The sequence below is a fragment of the Triturus cristatus genome, chromosome 1_1, assembly GCF_964204655.1.
Source record: "Triturus cristatus chromosome 1_1, aTriCri1.1, whole genome shotgun sequence".
Lineage (NCBI taxonomy): Eukaryota > Metazoa > Chordata > Amphibia > Caudata > Salamandridae > Triturus > Triturus cristatus.
Window position 1 is genome coordinate 728171774 of NC_140579.1, and position 13917 is coordinate 728185690.

Here is a 13917-nt window from a genome sequence, read left to right on the forward strand (position 1 = left end):
ACAGCCCGAACGGCTGAGCAGAATTACTTGAAATTTGGCAGAGAGGTAGTCCTCAGGTCAGGGAAGTGCCTTTTGCAGGTCTGGTGTCAATCTGTTCAGTAGTTCCTGAGAAAATCAAAAGTAAAATCATATATATATGTGGGCGGAGCCTAACCACACATCTCATCCTGAGATCTGATTGGCTGTCAGCACTTCATCCAAGAAGTGTTGGCAGCCATCTTGGGACCAATATACATGATAGCACCTCATTAAAAAGCATTGCAGTTAATAGAAGATTTTAAGACTTTAGTTACATTATAAATCATTTGTTGATGGTACCATACTCATTTTAGGAATTGTGGTATGTTCTAAGGTGATTTCACCATGTGAAAAAACCTTCTGTTGGGATATCATGATTGAGAGAAAAATATTTTCTCATGCTTTTCCCACAGAGGTTTGGAAGGTGATCTATAAGCTAAACTGAGAGCTTATTTTCTGTAAATTCACATTATCTTTCTCAGTCATGTGAGAATGAAGTCTGACATTCTCAGTAAAACATGTACATCCAACAAGGGCAGAGACTGTCAGTTGATTCCTTTGTGTTCTACTGCAGCTTCCCAGAGTGTTCCAAAGAACAACTAGAGCGCTAACAGTCCTACTTATGATAAACGTATGGCACACCTGAAGCCATCTTGCTTGGATTAAAGTGGTAACTCTTAAAACATTTAACTTAAAAAGGAACAAAATTAGGGGGTTCATTGTTCCATAAAAAGTATGATTAGTGCTGCAGAAAGAAAAATTAGGGCACATTTTGAGTGACTTCTCAAATCCTCTTCTATTTCATTAAAAAATTCTGACATGCAGACTGAAACATGCACTTTCAATACTAGCAGCAGTTTTCCCTGGTGAGTAGTAGCTTTACTACAGTGATCTAATGAGCAAAAAGAGTGCTAACATTCTAAATTTATGGCAAATGTGTGACACATCTGAATGCCTTCTTGATGGAATCAAAGTAAAAAACTGAAAGTATTTCCTACTAAGGAGACTGCAGTAAATGAGGAAATTAGGAAACTTCATAACAAATAAGTCTCCCAAGATGGCCACCAGAGACAAAAGAGCCCAAATGTAGCCCAAATATCACCAAGATGTAGCCCAAGTATAGCCCAATGACAGAATGTCCCAGAGTGTTCTTAAAAACAACTAGAGCGCTTACTGTCTTCATTATGACAAAAGTATGGCACACCTGAAGCCATCTTGATTGGAATAAACTGGTAACACTTAAAACATTTAATTTAAAAAGGAACACAATGAGGGGGTTAATTTTGCCATAGAAATTATGATTAATGCTGAAGAAAGAAAATGAGGGCACATTTTGAGTGACTTCTCAAATCCTCTTCGATTTCAATTCTGACATGCAGATTGAAACATGCACTTTTAATACCAGGAGCAGACTTCCATGGTGAACAGTAGTTTCACTACAGTGATCTAATGAGCAACTAGAGTGCTAACATTCAGAATTTATGGCAAATGTGTGACATATCTGAATACCTTCATGATGGAATCAAAGTAAAAAACTGAAAGCATTTCCTACTGAGGAGACTGCAGTACATGAGGAAATTAGGAAACTTCATAACAAATAAATCTCCCAAGATGACCACCGGAGACAAAAGAGCCCAAATGTAGCCCAAAATCACCCAGATGTAGCCCAAATATAGCCCAATGACAGAAGTGTGCAAAACACTTATTATTTTGTGTTTTTGCAGTGTTATATAGTGCAGACTTGTCAGGTATTGAAGTGCTTTACATGAGCATTGGTTACATCACACAAGAACAAATTCATTTTGGTTGTAGACATGGGGAGACTAAGTGATTTGACCAGAATCACAGAATGTCGAGCTGAAGCAGAAACTCCAACCTCGTTCCCCAGTTGCAAAGTCTGCAGTTCTGGAAGTAACACCACATCCTCTCCCCTAAGTGCAACATTTAATCAAGTGGTCAACTGGATAAAAAAACATAAAGATAACAAATAATTTAAAAGTGCTTTGTCGCTATTTGAAAACTCAGAAAATATGTCCTTATTTTAGTCTTTTAGAGCACTAATTTTGATGCCAATAAGACGCTCTCATATATGTAATTTCTAAAGGAAATTCTCTAGGTATTACAGTTTTGATTACATTGAGATGACGTCAGGCGTTCCACACTTTTGTAATAAATATAGAATGTTAGCAATCTAGTTGCTCATTAGGATACTGTTGAGAGGCAGAGGCCAGGGGCACGGACTCTGAAAATTGAAGGCAGGTAGGAGGGTGCAAAGGCAACAATTTAACGACACTGAGCAGGCAGGAAGGGCCGTGGCAGCACAACAGACTATGGAGGGCAGTGGAAAGGGGGGCAGGGGCAACAAACCTACAATACAGGACTTGCAAGAGAGGCTGTGGCAATGTAATAGACCATTGTGGGCAGAAGGAAGAGGCAATGGTAGTACAACCATACATGCCAACAGACCCGATTCAGCTAGGAAACGTCCAATGTTTTTAAGCTCAAATGGGCTTTATTTGATCTGTCTCCTGTCTACAATCTCCTCTTTTTCAATGTAACTCAAAGGGGAAAATCAGTAACCCAGTTGGTTTTCAAAATCTCCCTCTTACCATGTTCAAAATGTTCGCAAGTATGGTACATTGGATCATGGAAGGAAATGGGGTAGGGACATGGACTTGGATAACAGAGGACAGGAGGGACATGGAGAGGTGCACCACACTGACCCTGCAGGGCAGGCATCAGGGTTTGCAGCAGCACAATACACCACACAGGGCATGCAGGACGGGAGTGCAGGACAACAATCCATAGAAAGCAAGAGGGAGGGGACAGGACCATGCTCATGGACAACAGAGAACAGAGGGGCAAGAGGCAATGGTAGCTAGCTGACCATAATGGACAGACAGGAGAGAAAGCTGCAGCATAACAGACCATAAAGGGCAGGAGGGACGGATCAGGGGCATTACAATGGAACAGACAAGCCAGGAGGGAGGGAGTAGGGGTCTGCACATGTAAACAGAGGGCTGGGGGCAAGGGGGCAGGGCAGGAGCAGCAAGATAGCCATGGAGGTCAGGCAGGATGGGCACTAGAAGCAAGACACACCATGAAGAGCAACAGTGAGACTGTGATGGAATACATACAGACCATGGAGGGAAAGTGGGAGGGGGTCAGGGGCAGCTAACTGACCACACAGGGAAGGTGGAAGGGGCCATGGCAGCACAGAAGACCATGCATGGCAAGTGGGAGGGTTAGTGGCAGCACAATGGCTATGATGGGCAAGAAGGAGGGTGCAGGGGCATGCACAAAGGACGATGGAGGATAGAAGGGAGGGTCAGGACCTGTGCACAGACAAGTTCAGGGGAAGGGGCCTCACAACAGACCGCACGGGGCAGGCAGGAGGAGCAGTTGCAGCACAACAGACCAGGGAGGGCAGAAGGGTGTGGCAGTACAATGGACCATGTAGGACAGGAGGAAGAGGATAGGGGCATGGCATGTGGACAGGCAGGGTGGAGGTGGCAGGGACAGGTTACAGTCATCTGACAATGCTAGGCAGGTGGGAGGGGAGTGGCAGCTCAACACAACACTCAGAGTAGATAGGAGTGGCAGGTCCATGGGACATGGTGGGCAAAAAGAATGGAGCAGGGGCAATCACAAAGACATCAGAGGGCAGGGGGAAGGAGAATAGGGGCAGCAAGCTAAGCACAGAGTTTAAGCAGGAGGTCAATGATGGGGCATAGAATTGGGCAATGGAGGGCAGGAGGAGTGGACTGGTACATCATTCTAAATTGAGGGCAGTGGCAGCACATCAGACCATGCATGGCAGGAGGGAGGAGGCTAGTCCATGGATACACACAACAGAGGATAGGGAGGAGGGGGATGGGGCAGCAAGCTAACTGTTCAGAGAAGGCGGGTATTAGGAACTTTATTGTTTTTAATACATGTGTCTGTGCGAACTACTTAAAATATGAACAAGTATGCAGCATAATCTCACTTTTATTCAGGAAGAAGAGGACGTTTGTGACTGTGACTCCGGGCTCACTTGGCAGAAACACCCCCTGACCCTCCACCGCCTATCGCAAAATGTAATACCCGTGAAAAGGGTAGGTGAACACAGTGTTATATAGAACATAGTCCTGAGAGCACGATTGAAAATGAAAACTAGATATAGTGTATGGTATAAACTATGCACCAAAAAGTGTGATATAAGGTGAACCGGGCGTGAAATATAATATGCAATACATTGTGCGCAATGACAGATTCATTGGAGAGCGCGAGATATCACAGGCACTAGCGCGTGCTATGCGATTTGCGCCTTGGAGTGTAATATGTACAGGGCAGTGTTGTGTAACCTAACTAGTCTCTAAAGTTGTAATATAAAATATGTGCTGGGGAGTGTAACGTTGCATATGCACTGTGACAAAGATATGGATCCCAGATTGTAATATGTATGGCATAGCACTGTGCGTTATAACATAGGCATCGAGGAAGGCATGTTAGATGGGGCAATATAACCCGTGCGAAGACAAGTGTGGCATGACATATTCACGGGGTGGTGTTACAGTGTACATGGGCTAGAGAGTGTCATAGCATATGCACTAGCTGGTGGAATACACAACAGAGGTGTGTGGCACTCAGCAGGCTATGGTGGGTGTAACACAGCATTGGGCTCTGCCAGGAGCACGCTGTGACTCTCAAGTGATGTTCGTCCCCTTTCCAGAGAGTAAAATAAAAAGTATTACACATCCGGCAGTGGATGTGTGTTTTATTAACCGTGAGGGGGGTTTCTTGCATAGTTTTGGTCGAATTTTTGTCGAATCCCCTTTGAATGACTTGGTGTGCATGTGTATTAAATGTGCCCGTCAATAGCTACCCATGTTTATATAAATAAATGACAAGGGTGTCTACCGGGATTAGGCACAGTAGGGCATCAGACATATCAGAGCTTCACTAGTGGTGTAAATACATTCCACGTGGATTCATTGTATGCATAGTCGCCTTTTAATGAATACCACGCAAATCGTCATGGTGATAGGTACGTACGGTTTGTCCAGCATGTCCTAGGTGTGTCTATAAATATATATTTTTTAAAAATAATAAAAAACAGTGGCCGGCCCTGGGGATTGGGGTCAAAAAAATATAATTAGGAGACAGGCCCTGGGGGATGGGGTCATTTGGGCCAATAAATTAGAATAAGAAGGGGAACCACATAGCCCCCCTTCTTAAAAAATTAAAATAAATAAAAGACTGGCATCGTGCCGGAGGCCACGCCCCCTCCTTGCAGCACTCTTCAAACGTGCCCCCTGGCGAGTTGTAAGTTGGGGAATTAATTCCTCTTCAATACTGAGGGTCCCTGAGGGCCAACTAGCCCAACAGGCATCTCCAGTATGCGCCAGGGAGCTGCGCTGCAGACAGGTGTTCTGAGGCCAAGCCCCTTTTTACACCTCTCTGCAATGCAGCTCTGTGGCGCTTACTGGAGGTACCTAGTGGTCTAGTTTGACCCTAGGGACCCTTAGGATTCAAGGGGACTTAATCTCTCTACTTAGAACAGCCACAGGGCGCGTTTACACAGTGGTGAAGGGAGGGGATGGGGCCTGAGGTGACGTGTGCAAACACGCACTATGGCACGTTTTAAATTTGGGATATAATTTCCCTTCAATACTGAGGTCCCCTGGGGGTTAACTAGCCCACCAAGTGCTTCCAGTAAGCGCCACTGAGCTGCATTGCAGAGAGGTGGTCCAGGCCGTGCCACTTTTTACACCTCTCTGCAACGCAGCTCTGTGGCACTTACTGGAGGTACCTAGTGGGCTAGTTGGACCCTAGGGGCCCTCAGGATTCAAATGAACTTAATCTCCCAACTAAACACGGACACAGGGCGTATTTACACAGTGGTGAAGGGAGGGGACGGGGCCTGAGTTAACGTGTGCAAAAACGCCCTGTGGCCTGTTTTAAGAGGTAGTTTTAATCCCCCTGCCCTATTATATACTAGGGGCTTACAGAGGAGGTCATGCTAATCACAGGGGCACCCCAACGCATAATGTTCCCTAGTGTATGTAGGTGTTTTCAATGTATTCTAAGTGTCTTTTAACATAGCACTGGCTCTAGGACTGGTTAGTCAGACTCAGTTACCACCAGTATCCGTCGGAAAAAGTTGAGGGTACAGGATGATTTTGCAACAAGGCTTCTTTCTGCTCTTCTTTTTGTTCTTTCTGCACGTTATCCTTCTTCCTGCACTTTTCTTCGTCTTTGAGGACTTCTGTTGCTTCTTTCTGCACTTCTTTTTTTGCTTTATGTGCATTTTTTCTTCTTTCTTCACATGTCCTATCTCTGTAGGCATAGTTAGAAATTAGCATTTAAAAAACCTTTGAAATTCACAGAAAAAACCATAGGTTTCAGGCACGTTATAGTTAGGAATTAGCATTTAAAAAACCTCAGAAATTCACTGAAAAAACCATAGGTTTCAGCGGTGTTATAGTTAGCTGGACTTTTCACTTGTACAAAACCATTGAAATTCCCCCGTTATAGTTAGTTCAGCTAACTATAACTCGCGCGCCCGCAATGCACTGCTGATGACGTCACTTATTACATCACTCATGACATGGTCAGTGACATCACTCATGACATCACTGATGACATCACTGATGACATCATCCAGTGAATGTGTGTTTTTCTGAAAATTAAATATGTTTTATATATGTATATCTCAAGGTTGATGGAAGAATAAATGGGTATATAAGTGTCTAAATGGATGATTTGTTTTTGAAAAATTGATTGTGTAACTGACTGATTAAGTGTATCATAGTGAATACATGGCTTAGTGAGTAATGTTTAAATATGTAAATATCTGTATCAGTCTCTCACTTTGTGTATAAGTGGCTGCATGGGTTGGTGAGTAGCTACATGGGTGTCTATATAGGTTATTAGTTGGTTTTTTGAGTATCAGTCTGAGTGTCTGCATGGTTCGGTGGGGGGTATTACGTAGTGCATAGGTGCATGAATGAGTGACTTACTGTTTGTATGTGTTGAAGACAGCATGTGTGCAGGACTGTATGGGTGGATGAGTGTGTGTATGGGTGTGTTAGTGAGTGAATGACTGTCTCAATAGTGTCTTTATGAGTAACTACATATGTTTTAACCTAGCATATGTGACTATTGGTGTATATAAGTGAGTATATGTGAGAGTGAGAGATTGAAAGAGTTCCTGTATGAATAAGTATGTGTTTCTATAAGTGATTGTTTAAAAGACTAAGTATGTGTACGTTTCCGTAGAAGTAAGTGTGGTGGTGTGTGTATAACTGTATATGCAAGTAAATGTATGTTTGATTCTTTATTAGCATGAGTGACTATGTGTGTGAGTAACTCTATGGATGAGTGGCATTGTGTAACATGATGTATAGGTGTATGAGTACATATGATGAGTGAGTACATGTATGAGTGACTGTATAGGACTGTTGGTGAATGAGTGGATGTGTATGTGGATCTTAGAATTACTGAAGAGGTTGTTGTAACTGGTATTGGTATGTCCATTGTTTTGAAAATTTTAGTCTCTATTTTTGAATGTGTGTATCAAAGGTTATATTAGGGTGAGAGGAGGTCTGCCACTCTATCACAAGGATGATGTCATCAGTGATGTCATCAGTGATGTCATTTGAGATGTCATCAGTGATGTCATGAGTGATGTCACTGACCATGTCATGAGTGATGTAATATGTGACGTCATCAGCAGTGCATTGCGGGCGCGCGAGTTATAGTTAGCTGAACTAATTATAACGGGGGAATTTCAATGGTTTTGTACAAGTGAAAAGTCCAGCTAACTATAACACCCCTGAAACCTATGGTTTTTTCAGTGAATATATATATATATATATACATATATATATTCACTTAAAAAACCATAGGTTTCACACATGTTATAGTTAAGTGGATATTTCACTTGTAAAAAACCAATGAAATTCCCCCGTTATAGTTAGTTCAGATAACTATAACTCGCGCGCCCGCAATCCACTGCTCATGACGTCACATATTACATCACTCATGACATGGTCAATGGCATCACTCGTGACATCACTGATGACATCATCCTTGTGATAGAGTGGCGGTCGCACGAGTTATAGTTATCTGAACTAACTATAACGGGGGAATTTCATTGGTTTTTTACGAGTGAAATATCCACCTAACTATAACATGTGTGAAACCTATGGGTTTTTAAGTGAATATATATATATATATATTCACTGAAAAAAACATAGGTTTCAGGGGTGTTATAGTTAGCTGGACTTTTCACTTGTACAAAACCATTGAAATTCCCCCGTTATAGTTAGTTCAGCTAACTATAACTCGCGCGCCCGCAATGCACTGCTGATGACGTCACATATTACATCACTCATGACATGGTCAGTGACATCACTCATGACATCACTGATGACATCTCAAATGACATCACTGATGACATCACTGATGACATCATCCAGTGAATGTGTGTTTTTCTGAAAATTAAATATATTTTATATATGTATATCTCAAGGTCGATGGAAGAATAAATGGGTATATAAGTGTCTCAATGGATGATTTGTTTTTGAAAAATTGATTGTGTAACTGACTGATTAAGTGTATCATAGTGAATACATGGCTTAGTGAGTAATGTTTAAATATGTAAATATCTGCATCAGTCTCTCACTTTGTGTATAAGTGGCTGCATGGGTTGGTGAGCCCTGCCCTGTGTTTCTATAAGTGATTGTTTAAAAGACTAAGTATGTGTAAGTTTCCGTAGAAGTAAGTGTGGTGGTGTGTGTATAACTGTATATGCAAGTAAATGTATGTTTGATTCTTTATTAGCATGAGTGACTATGTGTGTGAGTAACTCTATGGATGAGTGGCATTGTGTTGTGTGCGCAAGGGTTTCCCCTGGGTACTTTTAGGTCCAAGAGGAGGGGAGAAAGACAAATTAAAGAGAGAGACCTCTTATCTGACCTATCTTTTTTATATCGTGTTAATCACTTTTTCTTTACAAAAACCTAAGGAAACAGTGTTATTTCAAAAACATTTTCATTTTTTTTATTATTTTCTTTTTTTTATAGATAATAAAACATTCATATATGTTCTTTTAGTGTGTAATTTGTATACAGTTCAAACATTACTACACAGATGTTTCTTCACTGATTGATTTACATGAACAAATTTTAAAGGCAAAACAGTTTAAAAAGCTCATACAAGGAACCCCCAAACTGATCGTTTCCAAAAGACCATCGCATTCGCATTCTCACCTATCAATCACTCTTACGTACCATCAGACATTCTACACAGAAAAAAGGAAAAAAAGAGAACAAAAGAAATGTAAGTTTTTTTGGGTAAAAACATAAACCAACTCTGGTATGAGATCCTACTATATTGCAATCCAAAAAATTGGATTTTAAATAGTTCTTATAAAGTCCTATGATTGTATAGTCAGGACGTTGATGTTGGATTCTTCTATGGATCTCACAGATGTATGGTTGGTACTCTTGGTCTACGTACGTTTCGGAGACTATGTGCGATTTTCGCGTCTCCTTCTTCAGGACCAAAGTATATTTTGGAGGTATCTTTGTCGTCTATACGATGAAAAGAGTGGGGGTTCTCTCTAAATATGATAATAGAGACAAAAAAATTTTTTTTTACATGTGTAAAAATCTTATATATAACCTGGGGAGAGTTAATATTCAAAATGACCTATATGTGGGTGCTCACACTTAATTTGAGCCATTGCAGCTAAGAAACAATCATTGCAGCATCATTTTATCGTTTCCATTAGCATATCAGGAGAAATAAAAGGGATAGTGCCCAGAGTATGGATAACCTTAAAGTGCTTCAAAACAGAGGGAAAGTGCCATATGACAGACCAGAGAAGAAAAAGGATTTACTCAAAGAGAGTTTTAAGTTATTAACCACAGATTGAAGAGAAAGAGTATTAGCATAATATTCGCCTACGTTTGTGTATTGACGTTGCCTCTGGTTCCAAAAAACCTGATCCATATTTCAACTAGGGCATTAGGCTCGAAAAACTTCTAGAGGATAATTCTATTGATAAAAATTAGAAAAAAGATGTAACATTTATGTGTAACATAGTAATTACTTAATCTTAGTATTTATTTTGAGATAGAGAAGATTAGAAGTCTGTCTCACCCTCTTAGAAATGGGCAAGCATGGAGAGTTTTGTGTCCTGATACATTAGACCATTGATCATCCTACTTATTTCGAAAAGACAAAATGAAGAAGGAAGGCCACACTGTGGATGGTCCTTATATAAATTCCATCTAAGGGCAAACAAGAAAGATAGTATATTTGTCAATGATAGTATGATACAGTAATCATTCGACAAGGTTGACATCAGACTGCCTCTAAGGTCTTACCTAGACTGATTAAGTGCCTGAATCCTCAACAGGACACACTTCGTGTTTTCTCTTTTGGATTAGGGCGATTGAAAACCAAGCTTTGCTTAAATACGCAATCTAAAAAAAAGAGAAAAACCGAAAGTTTTTCATTTGGTTTTACTGGGTTATGGGTAGCAAATTAATACTTGTATCCAGTAACTCTCGTAAATATATGTTGCATGGTTTAGTTGTCAGTAAAAACACAACATCATAGTGATGCACGCGAAGTATTATTGATACGCCTAATCATGCTTTAGTTCAAAAATCCTGTTAGGGCAACGCGCCTAAATCAGAGCATTGAAATGAGTATTTCAGTTGTGCATCCTGTGGGTACAAAGTGTGTATACTATGGGATAGGAATTGCAAACGATATAAGTAAGGCATATGTTCACTATTTAGAATTCAAAATAATGGACAGCATCAATACTTAAATGGGAAAACATTCTGAATAGTGCAAACCTAGTCTAGAGACTCTATGAGGACATAGATAATCGTTCTTAACGGACAAGCCATTAGACGTACAGTGCAGGTGTCCAAATGTTTTAAAGTTAGGTTTCTGTCTATATTAGTAAAAAAGGTCACTAATGTTGCCGCTTTCCTTACCTCATGTATTGTGAAGTTTTTCGCTTCATTTTCTATGCTGCCAAACCGGAAAAACAAAGGAGGTGGCGTCCTCGTATTTATTTGAACTGAACGGGGTCACATGTTTCTACGTTAAATTAACACGACGGCCTGAGTACGTAACTCGTACGTCGTGGAGAAGGGGGTGTTAGTATGGTCGCCATGTTGGAATGGTGTACGAAAGGGGGCAGGGTCACATACTGCTATGTTAAATTAACGAGACATCCTAAGTACACGGCACAAACGTCATAGGTGAAAGACAGTTAGAATGCTCACCATGTTTAGATGGTATACAAAGTGATAAGACTGTATATTATACGCAATGGTAAGGCAGTATGGTACCTCTTATGTGTAATAAAACGGCGATAAGTAGTTTGTCAAACTAGTGACAAATATTGAAATTATGTTGGTGAAATGATTAACGGGGTTACATGCAAAGTCACGCATCTTATAATATAAGGTATACATGTATATTATTCATCCTTATTTTAGGAAAAAACCCTAAAGAGGGAGAAGGGAATTAAGGTAATAATAAAGCGTATACGATCACATGAAGAGTACAGTCATAAAGGGCTAAGGTGGTCGCCATCTTAGGAAGGTATTGTTGAGGTGAACAATTACAAGTGGCAAAGAATGTCTAATTTGCAATTTACAGCACTACACATACGCTAAGTTCAAATTCTATGATAGAAGAATCATAGAGTAGCCTGAAGTCAGTGTTTGGACAGGGGGACAGTGATGTTTTAACGATATTGCTGTTGGTATTACTAGGGATTTACCTTCATTTTATCTTTGTTTAATAAAAAGGACCAGATGTTATTCCCTAGAAACAAGAAGAAGACAAAAATGAAGACCAATCAATATGGGTCAGAAATAAGAAAAAGTAAGTAAGTTGCAAAAAACAGAAACCTTAGAAACAGTGTATGTACATTATTCTGTGACTAACCAGATAATTTCCTCATTGAGGCCTTTACGTACAGTGTCTAAGTGGAAAATCCAGAATGTTTCTCGTTGTTTTCTAGTTTTTACTGGATCCTTACCTGGTATCGTTTTGACTTTTTCTAAAATGAGCCATTTTATTTCAGTTTCCCAATGTTTGTGGTCAAGATAGTGATTAACCAAGGGTGCCTGTTGTCTGTCAGTTCTTATAGCTGATTTGTGTTCCGAGAATCTCGTCCGAAATTCTCTAGCGGTTTCTCCTATGTAGCCAAGGCCACATGGGCATAATATCAGGTAGATGATGTTAGAGCTCCTACAATTGGTCATTTGTTGTAATGTACCTGATTTAACGCCATATGTCCAAGTTTGTGAGACTATAGCATGTTCACATGCATGGCAATTGCCACATCTATGATTGCCTGAAGGTAATGGTATGCCATCCAAGGTAGTTTGTCTGTTCTTATTTCGTGGGTGGAATCTACTATGCACAAGTTTGTCTTTTAGGTTGGGATTCCTTCTGAAGGCTACTATTGGTTTATGAATGGAGTTGGTGTCTTCACTAGTGTTCAAAATTTTCCAATTTTTGTCTAAAATCTGTTTGATTTTATAGTTAATGTTGGAGTGATCCACTAGCTAAATATAACAAGATTAGGGAGTGTAGAGGTAGGGCCTACGTAGGCGCTAAGGTGGATACGTCCTCCACTTAAGTATCAGTTATAAACAGAAGGATCCACCTTAAAAAGAAGGTACTGAAGAAACTAAATAGTAGGGGTGATGGTGAGTGAGTGTCCCTAAACGAGGTTATAGCCAGGTCCTGGGGGATGTTGGTGTATAGGGACTCAATGTCAAGAGTAACGAGTAGTTGTGTATTGCAGTTAAATGGTTTGTATTCCAGTGTGGTGATCATGTGGCCTGTATCTTTAATGTATGAAGTATACTGGGTAGTAAGGGGACAGAGAAAGGTGTCAACATATTTTGACAGTGGTTCCGTGCATGAATTTATAGAGGAAATGATAGGTCTAAGTGGTGGATCCAGGATATCTTTATGGGTTTTCGGGACACCATATATTGCTGGTGTGACTATTAGTTCTATTGAGATAGGGTAATTCTTTCTGACAGATGTAACCATCAGCAAAGGCTTTGGTGGTGGTAGTGTCTATCAGGCTCTTAAGTTGTTCTAGAGCCCTCATGTTGGATTGTTGGTAATGTTCCGGTGTTTTTAGCATGGAATTGATTTTATCCACATATTTGGCTGTGTCCATTACTACAATCCCACCTGCTTTGTCACACGGTTTGATTATAATGCATGGATTATTCTGCAGACCTTTTAATGCTTCCTTTTCGGTAGTAGTCAGATTGGGATTGGGTTTAGGAATGAACTTGGTTATCTTCTGAAGTTCTTTGATGACAGTCTTTTCAAAGATATTAACTTCAGGTCCTACCATGTCTAGGGTTGGCGTAAAGGTGGATGGAGGTTTGCAGCCTGAATAATTAAGTTCTGGCTCTATCGTTGTTGTCGAGGCAAAATACTTAGCCAGTCTTATTTAACGAAAGAAGGAAAACATGTCATGGTTGAGTCGAAACCGATTAAGCTGGGTACTGGGGACAAACGAAAGTCCTCTACTGAGAAGTTTGATTTCATCTTGGGACAGGATATGTTCAGATAGATTGAAAATAGGTATCTGATCATCATTGTTAGGTGGTATATTTATGCTCTCCAATACTGCTGATTCCTCGTACGCATGTACGGTTGTGGATGTGGAGGCTCTATCGGTTGATAGAAATTTCGATCTTGCCTCAGGTATCTCATTCTGGCTCTCCCTCTGCCTCTGGATAAAAAAAGGGGAATTATGCTGGGACCTTGGGTACTGGTTGGTAGAATGTCCTCTCTGGTTCTTCTCATTGTAGTTGTATCCCTCTCCCATCCCCTCAGGGTCTG